General features: G+C 45.5%; 1 protein-coding gene across 2 annotated transcripts in view; it reads right to left on the reverse strand.

Annotated features, from left to right (window-relative positions):
• Positions 1-21,850, reverse strand: part of CACNA2D3 (calcium voltage-gated channel auxiliary subunit alpha2delta 3) — an 889,368-nt gene that overhangs the window by 518,762 nt on the left and 348,756 nt on the right. The window lies entirely within an intron of this gene.

Here is a 21,850-nt window from a genome sequence, read left to right on the forward strand (position 1 = left end):
TCCACTGCAGACCAGGACAGCCAAGATACAGGGCTCTCTCTCTCCCAAACTGGGAGTTGTAAGGCAATCATCCTTGAATGGGCAGGGTATCAGCTTACCTGTTGCTAAGGCTAAGTTCGAAGCAGGTACAGCTGGTAGGGAGGAGGTCCTTTCTTCCACACTGCCTACAACACCCATAGGATGAAGGCTTACCTTGAGCCCAGCATGCAGAGAAAACTGGGGCTCTGACTGCCCTTGATTGGACTTGTAAAGTTAAGGTTCCATGCTGGAGAGGCAAGCTGAAAACGCTTAAGGATACTGTTTCCCTTTCCAGTGAGCATCTGGCTCCTAAAGTGTAGGTGTCACTCAGAGAGAATCATGCTCTTGTCCCCACCACCTGCCCCAAAGCCGTGACTCAGAGATCTCGCCCAGAGGAGAAATGCTACAGAAAAGCAGGGCACAAAACAGAGAGTTAGAAATCTCTTCCCAAAGGAACTGACTTCATTTGCAACCAAGTGTGGAGAAGTTCAAGCCTAAAAGAATTCTCAAAACCATGAGAGGTTATAGTGGAGATGGTTGGGAGGAGACTGACAGACTCACTGGAGGTATAAACCAAAGTGCAGGCTGGCAAATTTGCTGGAGAAAATCTGAGAAAGGGACAACTGGGAGGGAACAATCTCAAACCCCGATTTGCTGTCCACAAGAGATACACTTTAAATTTAAAGATGCAGTGGGGCACCTGGGTGGCTCAGTCAGTTAAGAGTCCAACTCTTGGTTTCAGCTCAGGTCATGATCTCAAGGTTGTGAGATCAAGCCCTGCACTGGACTCTGCGCTCAGCAGGAATTTGCTTGAGATTCTCTCTCCTCTCCCTCTTCCCCTCCCCTGCTCTCTCCCTCATAAATAGATCTTCAAAAAAATTTAAAAAATGCAAACAGATTAAAAGTAAAATGACGAAAGAAGCTATTTCATGCAAACAGCAACCAAAAAAGCTGGCATGGTTACACTAATTTCAGATAAATTAGTAGACTTTAGAGCAAAAAAATGTTACTAGAGATAAAGAGGAACACTTCATAATGATAAAAGAGTACATCCATTAGTAAGATATAACAAATGTACACATATACACACTGACCAACAGAGCACCAAATTTAATGAAGCAAAAACTGATAGAAATGAAGGGAAAAATAGGTAGCTCAACAATAATAGTTGGGGACTTCAATATCACTTTGAATAAAGTGTAGGACAACTAGGCAGAAGATTGAAAGGTAAATAAAAGATTTAAACACCACAATAAAACAATTAAACCTAACAGAAATCTGTAGAACACTCCAATCAACACCAGCCAGTTATACATTCTTCTCTGGAACATTCTCCAGAATAAACCATAGGCTAGGCAGTAAAACAAATATCATAAATTTAAAAGGGTATAAATAATAAAGAATATATGTTATTACCATAGTGAAATGAAATTACAAATCAGTAACAGGAAGAAATTCAGGAAATTCACAAATATGTGGTAAGCAAATAATACACTCATTAATGACCAATGGATCAAAAAAACATGCTTTGAGATGAAGGAAGGTGAATATACAACAGACCAAAACTCATGGGATGCAGCTAAATCAGCACTAAAGGGAAATTTATGCAAATGCTTATACTAAGAAGGAAGAAAGAAAGAAAGAAAGAAAGAAAGAAAGAAAGAAAGAAAGAAAGAAAGAAAAAAGAAAGAGGGAGGGAAGAAGGGAGCTCTTAAATCTAAATTCCTACCCTAACACAAGGCAAAAAGAAAAGCAAACTAAACCTTCCAGAGGGAAGGAAATAATCAAAGTTAAATTAGGAATTAATAAAACGGAGAACAGAAAAGCAATTGAAAAAATCAATAAGACCAAAAGAGTATTCTTTGAAGTGATCAGTAAAGCTGACAAATCTTTACCTAGATAGAACAAGAAAAAGAGAAAGTCAAATTATTAGAAACATAAATGAAAGAGGGACAGTACTACCAACCTTAGAGAAATAAAAAGAATAAGAAAAAACACTATGAATAATTATATACCAATAAAACGGATAACTTAGATGAAATGGACAAATTCCTAAAAGGTCATATACTACTGAAACTACTCAAAAAGAAACAGACAATCTGAACAGATTTGTAACTAGTAAAGAGATTGAATTATTAATCAAAAATATACTTCAGAAAGAAAAGCCATGGCCAAGATGTCTTCACTGGTGAAACATTTGAAGAAGAATACCAATTGTTCACAAACTCTTCCAAAATAATAGAAGAGGAGGGAACACTTCCCAACACATCCCATGAGACCAGTAGTAACCTGTCAAAGACATCACAAGAAAAGAATACTGCAGACCATTATCTCTTATGAATATGGATTTAAAAACCGAATACTAGCAAAACGAATCCAGCCACACATAGAAAGAACCATACATCATGACTAAGGGAAATCTATCCCAGGAATGCCAAGTTGGTTTAATACCTGAAAATCAATTAATGTAATATACCATATCAATAGAATAGAAAACAAAAGATCATCTCAACAGATGCAGGAAAAGCAATTGACAAAATCTAACACCGTTTTGTGATTTAAAAAAAAAAAGAAACTAAATCAACTAGGAATAAAAAAGAACTTCCTCAACTGGATAAAGAGCATCAACATAAAACCTACAGCTAACACCACACTTAATGTGAAACACTGGATGCTTTCTCTTAAAATCAGGAACAAGACAAGAATGTCTGCTCTCAGCATTTTTTTTTTCAGTATTGTACTGAAAGTTCTACTCAGAGTGATTAGGCAAGTAAATAAATGAAAGAAAGAAAGAAAGAAAGAAAGAAAGAAAGAAAGAAAGAAAGAAAGAAAGAAAGAAAGAAAGAAAAAAGAAGGAAGGAAGGAAGAAAAAGAAGAAAGAAAAAGAAAGAAAGAAGAAAAAGAAAGAAAAAGAAAGACAGAAAGACAGAAAGAAAGAAAGAAAGAAAGAAGAAAAAGAAAAAGAAAGAGAAAGACAGAAAGAAAGAAAAAGAAAAAGAAAGAAAGAAAGAAAGAAAGAAGGAAAGAAAGAAAGAAAGAAAAGAAGGAAGGAAGGAAGAAAAAGAAGAAAGAAAAAGAAAGAAAAAGAAAGAAAGAAAGAAAGAAAGAAAGAAGAAAAAGAAAGAAAAAGAAAGACAGGAAGAAAGAGAAAGAAAGAAAGAAAGAAAGAAAGAAAAAGAAAGAAAGAAAGAAAGAAAGAAAGAAAGAAAGAAAGAAAGAAAGAAAGAAAGAAAAAGAAAGAAAAGAAGGAAGGAAGAAAAGGGAGAGAGAAGGAAGGAAGGAAGGGAGGGTGGGAGGGAGGAAGAAGGAAGGAGGGAGGAAGGAAGGAAGGGAGGAAAGGAAGAATAGAAGAAGGGAGGAACGTAGGAAGAAAGAGAGGGAGAGAATCCAGATTGGAAAGGACAAAGTAAAATTATCTCTCAGCTGAATGGCATGAGCTTGTAAATAGAAAATCCTAAAAAAAACCGAACAGTTAAAAAAATTATTAGAACAATAAACAAGTTGAGCAAGTTTCAGAATACAAGATCAAATATATAAAAATGAACTGTATTTCTATATACTTGCTATAAACAACCCAAAAATGAATTAAGAAAACAATTTCATTCATAATAGCATCAAAAAGTAAATACTTTGAAATACATTTAACAAATAAATGCAAAACCTATACTCTGAAAACTACAAAACTGTGTTGAAAGAAATTAAAAATCCATATAAATGGAAAAATATCTCATGCTCATGGATTGGAAAACTTAATATTTTTAAGGTGGTAATGCACTCCAAAGCAATCTACAAGTTCAGCAATCTCTATCAGAATCCCAGCTGACTTCTTTGTAGAAATTGACCAGCTAATTCTGTAATTCAGGTAGAGTTGCAAGAAATCCAGAAGAGCCAAGACAATCTTGAGAAAGAAGGAAAAGTTGGTGGATTCACACTTGCTTATTTCAAAGCTTATTAGGAAGCAACAGTAATCGAGACTGGCGTAAGGATAGACATATAGAGAAATTAAATAAAATTGAGGATCCAGAAATAAACCTTTTTGTCCATGGTGAATTGATTTTCCACAGGGAGCCATGTCCATTCAATGTAAGAAAGAATAATCTTTTCAGTAAATAGTGCTAAGACAACTGGATAGCAACATGCAAAAGAATAAAGTTGGACGCTTACCTTACACCATATTAAAAAATGAACTAAAAATAGATCAAAACCCTAAAATTAAGGGCTAAAACTATACGACTCTTAGGAGAAAACACAGCGCTAAATCTTCATAACCTTAGTTGAGCAATGGATTCTTAGGTATGATATCAAAAGCATAGCAACAAAATTTTAAAAGCAAAAAAATTGTTAAAAACAAACTGGACTTCCATCAAAATTAAAAGCTTTTATGTTTCAAAGAACACCATCAAAAGAGTGAAAAGACAACCCACAGAATGGAGAAAATATTTGCCAATCATATATCTGATATATGATAAGCAAATCATATCTTTTATCTAGAATAAATTAACAACACTTAGAACTCCATAATAAAAAGACAACCCAATTAAAAACAAAGGATCTAAATAAACACCTCTCTAAAGAAGATACACAAATGGCCAAAAAGCACATGAAAAGATGCTTAAAATCATTAGTTGTCAGAGAAATGTACATCAAAACCACAACGAGATATTTCTCGCACACCACATGGTTTTAAACAACAACAAAAAAAGTGATAATAACAAACGTTAGCAAGAATGTAAAGAAATCAGAACCCTCATACAACGCTGGTGGGAACATCAGATGGTGCAGCTACTGTGGAAACCAGTCTGGCCGTTCCTCACATGGTTAAGCACAGAGTTACCCTATGACCCAGCAATTCCACTCCTAAGCATGTACCCAAAGGAAATCAAAACATAGCCACACAACAACTTGTACCTGAATATTTACAGCAGTATTATTCATAAGTCAAAAGGTAATAGCAACCTAAATATCATCAACCGATGAATGGATAAACAAATTGTAGTCTATGCTACAGAGGAATGTTATCAGTCCTAAAAAGGAATGAATACTGACACATGCTACAACGTGGAAGGATCCTGAAAAAATCCTAAGTGAAATAAGCCAGTCACAAAAGACCACATATTATAGAATACAATAGTATGAGATGCCCAAGAAAGGCAAATCTATAGAGAAGGGACATAGACTAGCAGTGGCTTACTGCTGGGAGGAATGGAGAAGGGAATAGGTGGGTGATGCCTAAAGGGTACAGGGTTTCCTTCTGAGGTAACGAAAACGTTCTAACATTGGCATAGGCGATGGCTGCCCAACTCTGTGAATATATTAAAAACACAGAAGTGTACAGTTTGAATCAGCAAACGGTATCTCAGTAAAGCTATTGTTGGTTGTGTTGTTTTAAGGAAGCTCTCTGAGTGGTCGTGATCAGTAAAATGTCTGAGATGAGAACCACTTCCGACCACGTGCTGCCCGGTGTCCCCAGGTTCTCTGTAGAGCACAGAAGGTTACTTCTGGTTCTTTTATACTTGCATGTTGCTGGCTCTGGACTGAGTCGTTTCTGGGCTTTGTAAACTTCTCATGGGTCTGGGCCAACGACATGGACAGAGTAGCTACATGAAGCCCCAGCCTCATCTGCTTCTCAGATTCAACGCTAAGTCCAGTCCGCCAGCTGCTGGGCCCAGACACTGACCCCTTGGCTCTCAGGCTGGGAGAAGTGCCAGGCCAGCTCCTCACAAGAAAGAGAATTACGTCTTCGTGGTCGCTGAGTGTGTTGCCATCTGAGAGCGGCAGGGGGGACTGCATGGGGCATTCCTGAACTATCAGCTGCTTCACACGTACTGTACATGTACTGAAACCCTTAGGAATTTCACGTGTACTTTCGTGGACCAGCCTCCTCGCTGCTAGCCGTTGCAACTTCCACAGTATTGAGACCCCTCATCCTGGTATTTTTATTTTTAACTCGGACACACCAACACATAAGAGACGTGTTCAAACCCCTTGCTTCACTTCCTGGCTGGCATTGCCCTGACCCCAGAAATCTACCCCCCCCCCCCACCATCTGAGGCTGGATAAACCCCCAGTGGCCTTTGCTTAAGCGACTCAGCACCAACATACAGTTGTACTTCGTACCAAATAAGTTAATAATCACTACCCATTTAAAATCAGCCCCTGATCTCCATCCTTTGTCAACAGAATGTCTGACTTAGATTTCTGTCAGTTGAGCTCATATAATCTACATCCCTCTAGAGACGAAGGATCTCTGAAACGGTTCCTCCTAACTTGGCCATCCATTACCCAGAAGTATATGCTATCAGCCTGGAAATGGAAGATAAAACTCTTTCTGGCAGAACCTGAAAGTGTAATATGTATCTCCTATGACTAAGCTATTTATTAAGGAAAGAGACGGCTTAAAATGGGAAAAACACATTATCTTTGTTAATGCATTATCTTCAAAGGGGACAAAGCTCAGCATAGACTCCACACCAGACCGTTGGAAGGTTGACTTCATCTCAGATTCACTCTGGTGTGGGTCTGCTAGTCTCTAGATTTTGATTCCCTGAAAAGGTTCATCCCTGCCTTTCAGACATTAGTACCTATGACGAAGAGCATATAGAGATCCTGGAGGGTGGATGGGAGTGTCCACCCAATTGCATCCTGGCTGATGGCAGTTCAGGTCCAGTCCCATCTATGAAGCCCCTTTCCTTAGCAAGAGTCCCCATGGCTAACACATGGAGATGGACCTCTAATTGATAAATGGCCCCTGAGGAGCATCCCTCTTCAGTGGTAACTTGGCAAGGGTGGAGCAACTGACTTTTGTAACAGCCACGCTGCAAATGCGTGTTGGCATTTCATTCCTCACGCGTGTCACCCGACAGAAGCTGGCAGGTAGATGCCCTTCCCGAAGACACGCTGGTTTGGAGCCAGGTCAACTGCAGCCAGGCCAATTCATTAGTTTTCTACCCGCACCCTCTGCGTCCTTTTTTTGCTCAAGTGGCAATGTACTTATTAATTCCTAATATTAGCTAATAAACGTCATTTCCAAGTGCTTTATGCAACTCTGAAACTGAAGGAAGAAGGTGGCTTTTCCTGTATAAGTAAAAAATAACCACCAAACCCCTGGTCCTGTCTCCTTTTTTATTAACTTGAGTGAGACTTGGGAGGGGAACAATGGGTGAAAAAGTGTCAAAAGATATTTCATATCTTGACAGTTGAAACAACTTCTGGTCGTAGCTTCTTCTTCAAACTCTGTAGAATGAGCTACAGGGGGAAAGAAATCTCAATTATGGAATGAAGTGTGTCAGGATAAGCGGAGAACATTTCTGGAGTCAGACTATCAATAATACCAGCCACTAAAATAACTAGCCAGGGGACGCCTGGGTGGCTCAGTGAGTTAAGAGTCTACCTTCACACAGGTCATGACCTCAGGGGTCCTGGGATCGAGCCCCGCCTCCTCGGGTTCCCTGCTCAGCGGGGAGCCTGCCTCTCCCTCTCCCTCTGCCTCCCCCCCACCCCCCAGGTTCATGTTCTCTCTCATACAATCTTTAAAAAATGTAAAAATAGGGTGTCTGGGTGGCCCAGTTGGTTAAGCAACTGCCTTTGGCTCAGGTCATGATCCCAGAGTCCTGGGATCGAGTCCCACATCAGGCTCCTGGCTCAGCGGGGAGCCTGCTTCTCCCTCTGACCTTCTCCCCTCTCATGCTGTTTCTCTCTCTCAAATAAATAAATAAAATCTTTAAAAAAATAAAAAAATATAAAATATAAAAATAATAAAATAAAATAAATGAAATGAAATAATAAAATAAAATAAAATGACTAGCCAGGTGGCGGAGGCCCAGGGGAGCCTGGCATGGACCCTCTGCCTCTTCCCTCCTTCCCCTCCGCCCCTGTCCCTCCTCCCTTTCTCCCCCTCCCCCATCCCTCCCCTTCCTGCTCCCCTCCCCCCCAACTCCTTTCTTCCCCCCACCCTCTCTTCCATCCTTTTCCATTCTCTCAGGTAGCTTCTGGCCATCACACTATGGGGATCCCGGGCCCTACAGTAGTTGACTAGCTCTCACAGAGGTTAACAACTGGTCCAGTCTGATAGCCAGCAAGTGGAAGGGCAGGGACTGGACCCCAAGCCTGCACTCATAACCACCCAAATATACAGCAGCTGTGGTGCTGGTTCTGCCGCTGCTGGTGAAGAGTCCACCCCTCCCCTACCCACCTCAGCTGCAAACCAAGAAGTCTCTGCAGCCCCTGAAAAGACTGTAGCACGGACAGTTACGGGAGCCACTGTGTTCCATTAGAAGGACACCAGGAAGATCCACGCGAGAATGAGAACCCCAGGGATTCCAAGGGCTACAAGCTGGGGTATAGGCTGCCATCGTGTCCTCTCTGCCAGGACGCCCAGGGAAACCCAAGGCTGGCTCCTCAGCTGAGTGCAGTCCTGGTCCACTGGCTGTGGGAAAGCCCCGGAGGTCCTTCGCCAGCTCCAAGAGTGTGTGACTCCAGCAGGGAGGCAGAGCCGCTGGAACCCAGGACCATGGCCAGGCAGCCCAGGGGTACCTCAGGAGAAATGACACAGAGGTCTGGACCCCTCAGAGGAGAGCGAGAGCCCCCAAGGCTCCAGGAGAAGACACACATTTATCCACTGCTGAGGTCACTGCCAGTGAGCCATGTTAAATTGCAGCCAATGGAATGCAGAGCCACTACAGCTGGGTGATACTCAGTGTCTGTAACCTGGCAGGTGCCAGTCAAGTACGATGGGCAGAAGCCCCAGCTCTCAGGGCTAGTTACCAACTCCACACATTGTTCCAACATTCAAACCACCAACTCAGCCACACTGATGCTCCTTGGCTGGAGGTCAGCCTGGCTACAGAAACTGTGATGGAGGACGAGCCATGGAGTCATCCTGATCCTGTTGTGACCAGGCTCATTGTCAGTGAGGAGCAGCCTGGGTGCTGGGCTTCCCCCGGGCCCCTCTCTTGGGAGACTCCCAGTGCGTACGAAAGCCTGGCAGATAAGACAACTGACTTTGGAGTCCAGCAGAACTGGATCTGAATTCAGGCTTGGACACATAACTTCCCCTCCCTGAGCCTCAGTCTTTTAACCTGTAACATGGGTGAGCAGTGGTCATAATGGTGGCTAATACTTGTTGAGCCTTCTGATATGCCAGAGTGTCTGTATGTCTCTCTCATCTAGTCCTCACAAAAACTTCAACTTGTACTGAGTCGGGTATAGTTATTCTCCCCCGAGACACAGAGTGATTAAATATGCTGCCTGAAATCACACAGCAGCCGAGCGATGGAGCCTTGATTCTAACATGGCTGTTTGGCATCGAGGTCCATCCACTGACCCTCCACTTGATAGTCTCCTGCTCATGGGGGTGGCTGTGCACCTCCGGGGAGAGGAGCACTTCGTGCAGCACACAGACAAGGCAACGGCTGTCCTACTGATCTATTGGTATTCCTTGGAAACAACCGTGTCTTGATGGAGCTCATGTTGATACTTGTTGGGTTTTTCCCTCAAAAGGAATGATGAGAATGGAACTTCTCTGTGAGTGCCGTGGTCCTTGCACACAAAACCGGCAGTCTTGTTCTTTAGAGTCCTTCTTTTCATTCAGCACCATGGCTCCAAAGACTACTTAAAATTTAACTGTGCTTTTGGCAGCGTATGGATATCACTCAGCCATTTGCCAGACTCAGTTCACAAAAGAGAGGATGGGGCAAGAAGGGCAAGCCCATTTGGGCTCAGGGGCAAAAGGATGATTTGGCCTTTTTACTGAAAATCTCTGGAAGGAGAGTAAACTGGCAATTAAAAAAAGAATAAAGCCTTCTAAGTTGATCCATTTACAGATATCTTGTGAAGGCAGATATTCCAGGGCTCATGAGTAAAGGATGGGGAAGGATCCTGAAGAAGGTGCTGCCAAGGGACCGGCGCGGTGGGGGCGGGGGGGGCGCTAAAGAGATAAGAACAGAGTGTGACAACCTGTTCTTGAAATCCAAGAGATTATTCCAGGAACACTGTCAAACCTTATTGAGCAAACAGTTTCTAGACATTCTTTAAAGTCTGGTTTGTGAAAAAGCAAACCAGCAGCCCATTCTGTGTGCACCTTAGAAGGGCACAACCAGGTCCTCCCTGTTCTCGGGGCTCCTGCTCCACCAAGGAAACCCATCCACCATCTCCCTAATGCTGGCCCTTCATGGGCATCTGACTGGTCCTGAACCTTCCCCCCAACAGCAAGCCCCTCATCCCCTCATCATCTGGGTTCCCGAAGCACTTTGCCCTGCTATTTCCCATCCCCCATTCTGCCTTTGATGGCAGTGAATGGAGAACAGGAAACCCCACCCAAGAAAAGTCTCTGAAGGACGAGAATGCTCCAACTTCCTAGAACCCAGCACTGTGCCTTGAATAAAATAGACCCAAGTGAAGACGTGTCCACACAGTCTCAACAACAGAGGCTCTGCTTCAAGCTCTAGTGAAAAAAGCCCAGATTGTGAGCTGGAAGAATTGTTTTGTAAGTAGTCTCCATGCTGGGAGCCTAACTCAGGGCTTGAACTCATGACCCTGAGATCAAAGCCTGAGCTGAAATGAAGAGTCGGGTGCTTAACCAACTGAGCACCCAGGCACCCCATGGGCTGGAAGACTTTTTAACTCCAGCCCGGGTTCCACCATGTAGAGTTGCATGGCTCCAATCTCTCTGAGATGTGGACTGCACTTTCTGCCAAAAGGTGTAGTCACAGTGTGCTGCGTCTACCTGCATATGGAGACATGCAAATATCTACAGGTGCGCATGAAACAGGGTAGCGACAGTTGAGGAGGGAGAGAACACTCAGGAGTTGTATCACCATGAAGTAAGAGGGGGAAAAAGAGAGAATAAGATCAGAAAAGTAGCTCTCCCACTTCAAACTGTAAGGATACAAGACGGTGGCCCTTGGAGATTATAAAATGGAACTGCCCCCCTTGCAGAGAGAATGATATGTTGAAAAATAAGTAAGGTAACCAAGGCCATTTTTACTAGAAATCCACCCAAAATATCTGAGGCCCAAATATGTAGACATCGCAGTTTTCACTAGCAAGCGTTTTGAGGACCTGAGCAGAGTATACACCTTGGAGTGGGGGTCCTGTCCCCAAGGCCTCCCTGTGCTGTCAGGCATCCTTCAGGTGGTGAAGATGCCACCTCTGGCCCCAGCCCCCCATGACACATGTCATCGATGCAGACCAGGCTTGTCGAGGGGGCCTGACACAGAGGCTAAAGCAACAGGGACTGGCTGGGACATGCTCTTACCCACCTTAGCCCGGGGCCTCTTCCAGGTACTTCCTCACCTCGGAAGGGTCCACTGAAGCCCAGATAGCTGATCTCCATGGCCCTTCTGCAAATTATCTGAGATAATGCCAATGAGAGAACACAAAACAAGACTGCACGCCGCCTGCCTTTGGCTGGAAACCAGAAACCCTCACTTCTAATCCCGGTTTTCCATCTGACCCTTGGAAGCACTGACACATTTCTTTTCCAAGTGCAGAATGTTCTTCATATTTGAGGCAGGGCATCCCCATGTCTGTAACACCCGTCAGCGGGTGACTGGAGTATTATGGAATCACATTAGAGGGAGCCCATTTCTCTTTTCCTAGGCCAACATCATTTGTATGAAAATAACCACTGCCACCATCAGGATACAATATGACACTAACTACAACCTCCGGCGAAGGCAGCGTCCATGCACAGCATACTCAAGAGTCCTCCCACCTCAAACAAAACCATCGTCAACCATGGCCACCTCGAAGCCAGAAGAACCACCAGCGGGAAAGCCAGTAACATTTGACACGCAGGTGTTTTCCTACGCACCTGAAAATTGCTTGTAGATGAGTGGCTTTTGTAAATCAAGTTCTTTTGTTCTTTTTCTTTTCATTCCCCCCAAAAATACACATGTTCATGATAAAACATTCAAACTGAACAGAAAGGTGGAAAGTGGAAAGTAAGCACTTTAATTTCTTGTACATGCCTCCAGAAATGTTCTGGGTATACAGCCCTTTATGTATATCCTTCACACACACACACACACACACACACACACACACACACACACACACACACACATTGTACTATGCATTTTCGTCTACATCTTTTCCTCCTCATCTTGATCACTTGTGGGTGTATCTCTGGGCCCTTCTACCTGAGCACACAGAGCTTCAGTTCCCCAGAGTCTCCTAATTCCAGGGAATCCCGTGCCTTCTGAGATAATGGCTGTTCCACGGTAAGGGGATAACAGAATCAAATAACTCTGGAGAGAGCAGACTCATACAACTAAATGGCCTTCTCTATGGTAGAAACACATGTTCCTTGAGTATCTCATGCACATAGCTGACCACCAAGCGTTACACGGCATCTCCTTCCCTTGTTTCATCCCAAAACATTTTTTTCAAGGATCCCTTAACACTGTATTGTACAACTCCTCCCATCCCAGCCCTTGGCCAAATCATTTCCTACCCATCCTTCCTCAGGAAAATGCCCCCTGATCATGACCATCCCCCATCCCTAGATCACCCTGGGCCCAGGGAAAGCACCCTGGGCCATCCCCCATCCCCCCACCCTGGGCCACGTTGTCACCGAGCCACAACCCCCTCCTCCACAGCAGCCCGCTGGTTTCATCAAACGTTCAGTGGTGTGCTTACTTCCCATCTGCTCCCCTGCTGGCCTCTAAGCTCCACGAGAGCATGGAAAGCATCTGCCCATTCATCACCATACCTCCTCATGCTAACGCATTAGGTTTGCACCCAAGAGGTGCTCTGTGCATGTCTATTAAATCAATATATGGCGGTGGGGTCTCCAGAGCTCAGTTCTGCAAATGTCACTCCAGCCACTACAGTGGAGGAAGGTGTTTCTCCTGAACACAGGGATCTTTCTGGTGGGGCGAAGAGCCTTTCTGCATTGTGAATCATTACCTCCTTCCTCCCTGGTGCGCATTCTGGTGAGGCAGGTTTGCAGGATTAAATGTGGAATTGTCTCATCTCCCGACAGAAATATCCCCAACGCGTGAGCAGTTGGTACCCACTGACATTCTGATGTAGAATTTGCTTTACATTTTAAAAAAGGCTTTCTGCCGCAACATTTATTTTGATCAGGGGAAGAGATTGGGAGTGTTTATGTAAAATAAGACTAGTTTTCATTTATGATGGATTTTTGCATGCTGAGAAGAAAATAGCACACTTTGACAAAACAGGGCCTTCCACTTGCTGCACGTGTGAAGTGCGCCCATAAACAGGCATGACGCAGCTAACGGAACACTCAGGCACAGCGGATGGGGAGCATCGGCCGTGAGCAGGACACAGAATAAAGAGGCAGGGATCCCAGTGGTTGTGAAGTCAGTGTCAGGGTTGCCTGTTGACTCACCCATCTTACTAGCTGAGTCATCCTCAGCAGGTCCCAAAGCTTCAGTATTCTCATCGTTGAAATGGGAACGAGGAGGGCTCCTGCTTCACTGGGTTGTGGGTAGGACTGGATTGTATTAGATCATGCTTGTGCCTGCACATAGCATGGTATCTTGAGGGTGAAAACTGATAGAGGGAGACATCGTGGACTAATGAGCAGGTGAGTGTCTCCAAGGACAATGGGTAGTGCATCCTGGACAGAAGATGCCATTAGTTTGGAGCTACAAAGAGGGTGTGAGAAGTGAAAAGGAAGAAGGCTTCCTTCATGCCCCTGCCAAGGGTAGTGCCCTCCTGAGAGTCCTGGGTTCCAGACAAAAGGAAAAGCAAAGAGCATTATTTGAAGCCCTATAATTGACATTGACAACCAACATGGACACCAAGGTTCCCAGTAGCCTGAGCAGTAGGACCTGAACTGACAGAGGCTGCCCGTGTGTCTGAACATGAAGAGCAAGAGGAGGGCAGGTGCGAGATTTGGGATCCCACTGCTTACAGAAGGTGTTCATTGGCTTCTGACACCCACGAGCAACTCTGGTTCCACACTGTTGCTGTTCATTGAATTTCTTGATATAAACTCCAGTAATAAAAGGGTTTGCAAGGTGCAGGAGAAAAGAGAATGTTATCTTATTCAGTGTCAGAGATACTTCCGGGAAGAAACCACACCGTGGACTTTTCAATATCATTCTTTTTTTTTTTTTTTTGGTATGTTATTTTTAAAAACTTTTTTAAATTCAATTAGCCAAGGTATAGTATATCATTGGTTTTTGATATAATGTTCAATAATTCATCAGTTCAGTATAACACCCAGTGCTTATCACATCACATGTCCTCCTTAATGCCCATCACCCATTTACCCCATCAACCCACCCACCTCCCCTCCAGCAACCCTCAGTTTGTTTCCCGGAGTCAAGAGTCTCTCACGGTTTGTCTCCCTCTCTGATTTCTTCCCATTCAGTTTTCCCTTCCTGTCCCTATGATCCTCTGCCCTATTCTTTATGTTCCACGCATATTGTTCTTACAATGATACTAACAAAGGTGACACTTAGTAAGCTTTTACAACATAACTAGACGTGGTGCTGATGGTTGAACAGCGCTTCATTAAATCCTCACAAACCCATGGGGGATAGGTGCTGCCATAATCCCCACTTTACAGATGGTGGCTCGGGTCAGTACTGAGGCAATAAGCATCTGTCACAATCACACTCAGACCACATGCTCTTGAACAAGACCCACCCTGACCCAGTGCCTCCGAGGGAGCGCTGCTGAGGACGCCGGTAGCAACCGTAGGACTATCCACATGTCCACATGTCTCCCCTGTTCTTCCCAAATCCTGGAGACCTGGCATGCATTTTCAGCAAGGTGGTCCCTTTCTCGCTCTTGGGGAGCTGTGGCATATTTAGGTTAGCTGTGTCAGTCCAGGGACAGCGGTTCCTACCCCGTTTTCCTTCCTAGAACACACCTGACTGTCAGCCCAGGCTCCAACACCCCTGCTATCATTTCCAGAGTGGTGAAGGTGGTCCCTGCTCTCCCTCCCAATCGAAGACAGATCAGAAAGCAAGCTCCTATGAGTGATGTTATCATAGGAATGACTGAATTCCCTCTAAGTCATTAATTTTTTTTAAAGCAAATCACCTACCAACTCTGGCTCTCTACGATTACTGTGACATTTCACAAATGTGGAGACGCTAGGTGAAAAAAAAAAAAAAACACTATTAGCAATCATTCCTGTTCTTACATTGTCCTTTACTGCCTGGGCACTGGCTTTTAGAATTCCTCTTAGCCCAGATTCAGCTCCTATCCTACTGCAGGACTCCATCTCAATTTCTATTATTCAGGAAAAAAAAGAGAGATTACAAATACAAATAAATTAAAAGACCATGGAATTATTATTTTATTAAGCATACATCTAAAACTATTGTCTTCAAAAGCAACACTCCCTCCCAAAAATCAATTTTAAATAGAAGTAGAATGGACAGACCAATAAGAAGAATAAAAAAAAAAAAAAAAACCCACACACCAATCCATTTGTGATGACCTGTAGTAATGTAGGATTCAGGTGGCAATGTAGAAAATTAGGATTCAGGAAGTAATATAGTAACATAGGATTCAGGAAGTAGTATAGTAATTCAGGGAGTAATGTAGTAATGCATGATTCAGATAGTAATGTCATGTTGGATTTAGGTAGTAATGTAGTAATGCAATATTCATATAGTAATGTAGTAATGTAGGACTCAGGTAGTAATGAAGTAAAGCAATATTCATATAGTAATGTAGTAAAGAGCATTCAGGTAGTAATGTAACATTGTAGGATTCAGGTAGTAACGCAGTAAAGTAGGATTCGGGTAGTAACGCGGTGAAGTAGGATTGGGGTAGTAACGCGGTGAAGTAGGATTCGGGTAGTAACGCGGTGAAGTAGGATTCGGGTAGTAACGCGGTGAAGTAGGATTGGGGTAGTAACGCGGTGAAGTAGGATTGGGGTAGTAACGCGGTGAAGTAGGATTGGGGTAGTAACGCGGTGAAGTAGGATTCGGGTAGTAACGCGGTGAAGTAGGATTCGGGTAGTAACGCGGTGAAGTAGGATTCGGGTAGTAACGCGGTGAAGTAGGATTCGGGTAGTAACGCGGTGAAGTAGGATTCAGGTAGTAATGTAGAGAAGTAGGATTCAGGAAGTAATACAATGGCACAGGATTCAGGATTCAGGTAGTAATATGGTAATATAGGACTCAGTTCAGTTCAATGGATAATCTTTCCTATACCATCCCTTCTGCTGGGTTCCCAAGGGGATGGGATAACAAAACAAAACAGCCCCTATCTTCAAGTTCCAGGGGAGAGAGCCAAATGAAAAAGAAAGCACTACACTGTGGGACATAGGGACAGGTAGCTGTTCCAGAGAGGAAGGCTGAGGATAGAAGGAAAGGCCAGGCACCAGTGAAGCTCTCAGGAAAGGACAAGCCTGGCCAGAGGGTGCGAGGAGGGCAGACTCAGGTGGAGGGCAGAGCCGAAGGGAAGGCTGTGGGGAAAACTGGAGTCCTAAGGCCATGACCAGGATGAGGAGGGTGGTAAACGGGCGTCCGTTTGTGGGTGGGTTTGCACTTCATCCTACAAACAAAGCTGAAGAGAAGAGCGAGGCTGTGCCTGGGTTTTGGGGCAGACCCACATCAGGAACCCACCTACGGAACAGGGAGCTGGAAATTGCTTTGGTTCAAAGAGCCAAAGTGTGTCCAATCAAGTGTCTGTGTGTGTCAAGTGCTATGCTGGGCACTGCACCTTTACCTCCTGTAATGGTCCAAGGGACACTCCACACCTTATGGATGGGGAAACTGAGACTTGCTGAGTTCAGTGCTTTTCCCTAGTCCACCAAGCTGGTGGTCCTAGCTGTGATGCAAGACAGCCTGATGGCTCTGGAATGAGCCTAGGAATGGACCAGAATGGAGACAGTGGCTTCTGCCTGGGTCAGTGCCCAGAGCGAAGGAAACCAGAGGAATACCTACGTGTTTCCGAGAGCCTCAGGCAGGGGCTAAAAACTCCCTTACGTGCTTTTTAGGAAAATGCCCACTAACACCCAAAGTCATGTTACTCTATCATAGAGGCCATGGATGGTGTGCCTCCAAATTCCTTCTTATTAGGTTGTGAAGGACAGTGGTCCCCCCAGTGCCTCCAGCACATGGAGTAGTGGCAGATAAGGTGATGCAGCTAAGGTGCTCAGTACGGAGGAATCAACTCATCCATTTATTCATTCATTCATTCGTTCATTCACTCATTCATTCAACAAGTACAACTTCTGGGTTAGCATAAGCCTAGGCATTAAGGGGCCACTGCGGGCAGAGGACACCCTCCTTCCACTAACACCACTTCTGAGAAAATATAGACACAAACCCATCATACACACATGCACACCTATGCAAACCTAGGTTGGTGTCATGCGCGCACACACACACACACACAGACCTGTGAAGGAATTGCTAAAAGAACATGAAGTCAGCCACTCAAACCCTGAATGTTAAGACAGAGTTAGTTATTTTGTGACATGAAAATATAATTTCTGAACTAGAAGACAGAAACAGTGAGGACTTCGGGGTGACAGCTATGGAATCTTGGCAGCGGCATTATCTGGTGGGTATCTTGCCAAATGCTTTGGTCCTGTTGCTCTCGCACTGACGAGACGGGTTGGGAAAGTTCACTGGGTCCTGTTGAGGACGGCAGGAGCCAAAGGGCCACGCGGGGGGAAGGTCTTTCCCCAGGACCAAAACAGTGTGTCCAGACCTGCCCTTCTGATCTTGACACATGATTCAAATTGATGGCCACAGCACCACCACACTCAGTCAGGGCAGGGAGACACGCATGAAAGCAAGATTCAAGCTGATTCTGAAAGCTGCAGTTCAGAATTCTGAGGAGAAAATAAAACACTTGGAGTCCAAATTTGTTTCTTACATCCTGGAGTCTATCTGTCTCTCTCTCTTTCTCATATACACACACACACACAAAGAGAAAAGAAACAAAAAAGAAACAAATTTTAAGCAAAGCTTTCATTTTCTTTTTGGTTCTCTTTTTCTCTCCCTTTTTCCACAGTTTCATTGAGAAATAATTCACACACCTCTCTCTATACATTGAAGGTGTACAGCACTTCACTGTACAATGGTTCACTATGAGATGATTAGTGCAATAGGTTCAGGTAACATCCATTTGATTTTTCATGATCCTTGATTCCTTTCACTGATATCTGTGCATTTGAGTAGTGGCGCGTGTCTTCCAGAGTTTGCAGGTTTGTCTTGGCAGGCACAGCTCTTCACTAGTCAGCCCAGCATGGGTTTCTGGATGTGTCTGCTGGTAATGTGTTTGGGCAGGTGGGACCTGCTATTATGGTCTATTCTTAGACAAGGCAACTCTGAGGACAGGGACACGAGTGTGCCTGGCTGCGAACAGCTGGGCAAGACCGTTGCCTTACCTCCCCCACCCAAGGGAGGCTGTAGGATGGGCTCCGCAGCGGCCTGGATTCTCTGGTCAGGCTGACAGGATGGTCGGGACTGGGCGCTATATTCAGTATGCGGTGGGGCTATGAATTAGCTGCCCACGCCCTGCCTGGGTATCAGGCCTTGGCCCAGTACGGCTCATTGTTTGGGGGCCCAGATCGGGCCTGAGTGTGCATGGAATTCCCTGATTAGGGGAGGCCACCTGGTCTGCTCTGTAGACAGGGGAGAAGCCCCGGAGCTGTGCTCTCTGTTCTGAGCGCCACCATGTGTCGGGCTGTTGAATGGGCTCCGGAGCTTCCCCTGTGCTCTGTTAGGTTCCCCGGGGCAGGCAGGCCAGGGAACAGGGTCACAGCTACAAAGTAGATTCTCTGCCAGAACGCAGTGGGAGAAGTGGCTCTAAAACCAGTAAAGCTCTTTGTTGTCTCAACTCAAGCCTATTGCACCCCAGCTCCTGGCTGCACAGGGCCCCCGGCTTCGCTCTGTCTGCTCATCTCTCAGCTTGAGGGCCGCTGGGCCACACAGTGTCCAGGAGTCGTGACCAGCCCCCTGGTCAGATGGGGCCTCCATGGTGGGTGGGGCTATGTCTCAGCCCCCTTGCCTGGGTGGGGGGTGGCGGGGGGGCAATGCAGACTACTCTCAATTTCCCAAACAGGCTCTCAGGATAGGAGGGGCCGGGAACTCCCTCAGCCTTGGCTATGCATTGTCTTCTCACCTGTGGATAGCATGGGGAGCCTGCATGCTCAGTACTGGATTCGCTCGGGGTGAGCGGGGTGAGGGGGGGATCAGCTCTGCCATCCTGCCTCTTGAACACAGCTTCCAGGAGCTGTGGCCAGCCCCTCCCCTTCTTCATCACAGTCAGAATCTCAGGGGCTGGGCCCCAAGAGTCCCCTGCAATCCCCGTGGTGTGAGATCAGAGTAGGGGCTCCCACAAAGTGACCCACAATGCCGGGGAAGGTTGGTGATCACCCCTGGGGCTCCCTTTTCTGGCTGCAGGAAGTGGAGGTGCAGGGGGGACCTCTTGGCTGTGTGCTGCGCTGGCCTGGGGGAGGGGAAATGGGGTCGCTGTGTAGCTGCTTCTCTTACCCCCTAATGCTGTCTGCCTTGGTCTCTGTGGTGCAGGGAGTGCTTCTGCCTCACCCCTGCTTCTAGGTTTCTCTCGGTGGCGTCTTGTTCTTGAATACACGTTAGTTGTTCTCCTGATGGGGAGCAAAGTCAGGAATAGCCTATGTCACCCTCTTGGTGATATCATTTTTATCCTTGCTCCTTAAAAGGTTCATGAGCCTTCTTGCACATCAAATGTTCTTAGACAACAACATTTTAATGATTTCCGTGTAAACAAATCAGAAACATATGAATTAAATTTCCCTTAAAATATGCACTTGTAATTAAGGGGAGAAGCGCTTGGCAAAGCGTGTTTTACGATTTATCAAACCCAACATTTGAAAAATAGGGTGAGACATCTGACAAGCCCTAATTCAGCAATCTTGCCCATCCCCTACAGCAGCACACATACTTGGCTTATGAGCAGGGGACCCAAGTCTGCCTCCCCAGACCTCTGCCCTTCCCTGGGCTTCTAAGAAGAACCCATTAGATGGTAGCAGACAGACTGACTCCTTGGGCTCTGTAGTGGGGGTTATGGTTCTCCCTTTCCCTAGGCTTGTTTTCATTTTCAGGGGCTGTGTCCCCCCCTCCCCAATCACACACAGGAGAGCTTTGCAGCCTAGTCTGTCTGACTGGGCACTCTGCTGGGTAAAGTCAAAAAGAGGAAGGGGTGGCCTAGGTCATGTCCTGCAGTTCAACCTTCTCCCACCTCTGCCAGGCAGTCCACCTCTCCCTGCTATCTCCTCCTTTCTGTCCTAAGCCAACATTTGGAGCCTTTGTATTTCTTAGGTCCAAAAACGTTTGCAGGGCTGATATGCAGAAGCTGCATGAGTCAGGAGTCATCCCCCCAGCTCACGCAGGAAACTCAGGTCATTGAAATTATTAGGCCGCGTGTCATGGAGGAAAGAGAAAGAAATGCCAGCCAGAGAGTGGCCAGAGACTAGACTCGAGCAGGTTCTGGGGTCTCACGACAGTGGGGCCCTATGCCCTGGCAGTGCCCAGGGAGACTTAGAGCTTCAGAGGAAGGCTGGTGATGGGGCTCGGGCTGAGGTTCTGAGCCTGAGCAAAAAATTCCTATATCCCAAAGTGGTCAGGAAGTAATTGAGCTGCAGACACAGGGGATCCTGAGGGACCTGGTCTTTTTCTCAGTGCTCATGTCCAGGTAGCCGGACCCCTCAGCAGAAAATCGAGGTCTACACTGTCATGAGCCTTCCTACCTGTAGGACCTAGAGTGAGTCGGATTGTGCTACTCTGACCTTTATTTTTTAAGATTTTATTTATTTATTTATTTATTTATTTATTTATTTATTTATTTATTTGAGAGAGCATGAGCAGGGAAGAGGGAGGGGCAGAAGAAGATGGAGAAGAAGACTCCCCACTGAGCAGAGAGCCGGATGGACGTGGGGGCTCGATCCCAGGACCCTGAGATCACGACCTGAGCCAAAGTCAGACACTTAATGGACTGAGCCACCCAGATGCCCCTCTGCTCTGACCTTTAGTTTCTTCATCTGAAAAACAGAGGCGAGGACACTGCCTAACCCCTCTCAATGATGCAGAAGTTTAAACCGACTAACTTCTAAAATTCGTGTTTTTCTTTATCCAGCCTAAAACTGCGGAGAAAGAAGCAACTCCCTCTGCCTCTCTTCTCCTGGGTCTAAGAACACTCAGAAGCTACAGGTTTCTTTTCCTCCCCACTAACCGCGCAGCCAAATTACAGAGTGATTAGTGCTTACTATTATCTCTGGGCGCATTTGTAACCCATCACCTTATCTACCCCACCATATCACCAGGCCTTCTGTCTTGGCAGCAGCGCTGTTACATCACAGTGATGGAGAGGAGGAAGGTGGGGGAGCAAGATGGGACAAGGAAGTAAGGGGAAAACCCTTAGGTTAGCAGCCCAAAACCCTAAAAACACAGAATCACAGAACACCCGTTTCTGTTCTGCAGCAGCTATGAGAGAAGATAGAAGCAGAGGCTTACCGTCCAAATTCTGGTCTATTTCCAGTTCTTGGGCTCCAAGCACTGAAGAAAAATGGCTCCCATCTACCAGCCCGGGCCCGGAGGTGGCATGGGGTCCAGAGACGACATGATGAAAATGCCTGGCCGCCCTCCTTCCCCACCATTTTCCAAGCCTTATTCTCCAGCTTTCTTGGAGAGTCTGTGAGCCACCCAATGCCCTTTCAAAAAGTTTCTTTTCCACTTAAATCAGCCAAGATATGTTGTCATTGCTTGTAAATACCATGGGAACCCTACAGCCAGGCTTGACTTCTCACAGTCCAGGAGGCACGGACACTGATATCCCTCAGCTCTTCCCCCGTCTCCGGAAAAGCCAGTCAGTAAAGAGCATGGTGCTTGGGGCAAAGTGGGGC

The sequence above is a fragment of the Eumetopias jubatus genome, unplaced genomic scaffold (assembly GCF_037043125.1).
Source record: "Eumetopias jubatus isolate StellerSeaLion01/CBP00866 unplaced genomic scaffold, mEumJub1_p1.0 scaffold_1, whole genome shotgun sequence".
Lineage (NCBI taxonomy): Eukaryota > Metazoa > Chordata > Mammalia > Carnivora > Otariidae > Eumetopias > Eumetopias jubatus.